The sequence below is a fragment of the Dichomitus squalens genome, assembly GCF_000275845.1.
Source record: "Dichomitus squalens LYAD-421 SS1 unplaced genomic scaffold DICSQscaffold_23, whole genome shotgun sequence".
Lineage (NCBI taxonomy): Eukaryota > Fungi > Basidiomycota > Agaricomycetes > Polyporales > Polyporaceae > Dichomitus > Dichomitus squalens.
In genome coordinates this window covers 120,963-123,712 of record NW_006766905.1, presented here as the reverse complement: position 1 = coordinate 123,712, position 2,750 = coordinate 120,963, and positions in this window count along the sequence as shown.

The following is a 2,750-nucleotide window of genomic DNA, read 5'->3' as shown; positions in this document are numbered from 1 at the left end:
CGCTCCGCATAGCGCCCATGACACCCTCTGCCTGCCTTTCTCCAACCGTACGGACCGGGACTCTCACCTCTCAGCGCCAACAACACCTCGGAATCCGCCGTTCCCCCCTCCAAGCCCACCAGCGCTCCATACAGCGCCCTTTTCCAGCAGCACCACAATGTTCGCCACGTGCAGCCTCACGTCGGCATCCAGGTTCCTGGCGCTCTGTCTAAGCGTCTACATACCCCCGGCAATGCACCGCCACCACGCTCCCTCCCTCATGGCCTCACGATCGTTAGATTAGATAAGGATCACCCCACAGTAGTTAGTACGACATACACCCCTCTGACTCGTGCCTAGTACTTAAGCCCTCAAGCCTCTGGTCATGCCAAATACGTACAAATAGCTACATGGTCTGTGCACCGGTCTACAGGTATATAGAGTAGAGCCCTTTAGCCCCTAGTCCCCATCTCGACCTCTTACGTCACTGGGGACTAGGTGAGTTACTATCTGTATCTTCGTACTTGTTAATATACTTACGTCACTGGGGACTAGCCTGTGCCTGCGTGCCGCTACGTCTTGCTGGTAGGTTTGTGCCTCCGTGCCGCCCCGGCCCTTTCGACCCTTGGTTCGGTTCCCTGGTACGTCGGTGCCGTACCGTGCGAGACCCCTCTGTCCGCACCGTCGCCCGCCCTCTGCCTTGTATATTCCCTCTCTCTCCCTCTCCTCCTACGTCTTCAGTCTTACGCTATGCTCGACTTGGCGCTGATTGCTGAGCCTCGGGCCGTCGCGCCTAGTCTCCGCGACAGACCCTGCGCAACATCTTCCACTCGGGGAAGTTGCAAACTCCGTAGTTCTTCATCCTGCACTGTGTGCCAGGTGCATGTTGAGGGGCAGCGTGTAAATTCAATGTTCCCTGCATTCCAATCGAGTTCAGGGTTATGTTCACGTAGAAACACCATGCCAATGATGATGTCTTGCCGCCCAATGTCTGTGACAAGGAACGACTGCCAAGCAAGGTGATCCCCGATACGGAGTAAACAACGGACGTAGTGTGTGATTAACCCCTTCTTATTCTCGGTGGCATCTGCATTGAAAACTTGCACTTCACGAGAGAGGTGTCGTAGGGTGAGTCCGTGTTCTTGAACAAACCGGTGGTGGATAAAACAAGAGTAGGCTCCTGAATTGAGGAGGGCTTCTGACTGAACTTCATGCGTACCTTGAGTGAGGGAAACTTTGAGATCGAACGAATTTCGCGGGCGACGTGCTGATGCGAGATAAATAACATTCGAGCGCGGAACAAAAGAGTCCTCTAGGTCTACGCTATGATTACAGAGTCGGATACTTTGGTCAGTCTTCAAAGTACCCGTTCTCAGAAAATCCTCCTCGGATTCCTTGACCTCGATGATGTGTGCGGCGGTCTCAGTTTCCGGTGCCTTGCCCTTGCCTTTTCCCTTGGTTTCAAACTCCTCAAGGGCCCTGCGGATGTACTCCCATTTGTCTTCATCGGCTGGATCCATCGTGCGGACCTTGGTCGGGGCAGCCGGCTGTTTCTTCATGTCCGGAAGTTCGTAGTAACCCGTGTACTGAGGGTTGCAACACTTCTGGCCAGTCGTAAACTTGTGCTTGCCGCAACGGAAACAGAGCTTCTTGTCGAGCCATTCGAGCTGTTCCTTGAAGAGCTTCTCCGGCTTGCGCATTGCGTCGACGTCCATGGCATTGGGGTCCCGTGGGGGGCGACTAGTCGTGTGCTGCTGCGAAGACGACTTGGCCTGATTTCCCCGAGTTTCCATTTCCAGCTTCAGTACCCAGTCCAGGTAGTGCTCCCATTTGGTCAGAATCAGCATCGGGTTGACTTGCTGCATTGCCGTCATAACCGTAAGAATCTGCGAGTTCTTGCCGACCTGGTTGTCGATGTGCCGGATGAGTTCTACGTCAGCGTACCCAGACTTTGATGCGTAGCGGCGGAAGTTTTTGGCAAACTGAATGACGGTGGAGTGAGTCTTCAAACACCATTCTTCGAGGGATGTTTGTGCCGTCTTCTCCGGAGCCAGTTGACGATAGCCTGCCTTGAGTCGGTTGGTGAAGTCGGCCCAGGTTCCAAGGGCTCCGCCGTTCGATGCCGTCTCGACGTAGTCCTCGACATAGTCGTGCGCGCCGCCTTCCAAGTACATGAGGGCCAGGGTAATCTTGTCGTCGTCCGTGGTGATGCTCTGAACATGGAACCAAAGGCCCATCTTCTGTAACCATTGTTCGAGAGTGATGTCCGAGCCTTTGTTGCCCTTGTACTTGGGTGGTTCTGATGCCTTGATACGCGAGGCCTGTGATACGACAGGGACCGGTGCGGAACTGGTACCAAGCGTGGTGCGGGTTGATAGGCCTTGCTCCAACTGTGTAAACTTAGCCGCGAGTTCCTTGTACCATTTGACGAGCTCCATGTTGTTCCGGTTGAGAACCTCCAGATCCGCATTAACAGTGACCAGTTCCGCCTTCAGCTGTTTGTTCTCTTCAACAGCTTTGAGGGCGAGGTTCCCAGCAGTGTCAGCCTTGGTGTGAAGGCCTGTCATAGACACGTCCAACTCCTTGAAGGTGGCGTGGGTGGTGTCGACCTCGTTGAGGAAGTCGTTCCGATGTTTGTATATCTTGCTGCCAAGGATGTTGTAGACATTGACCACTTCGTGCTGTGTGATGTCCCTTGTCACGGAGATAGTCCAGTCGACGTAAGCTTGGTTGTTGATGCCTAAGCTGTCTGCCGAGGCACGGATAGCGTT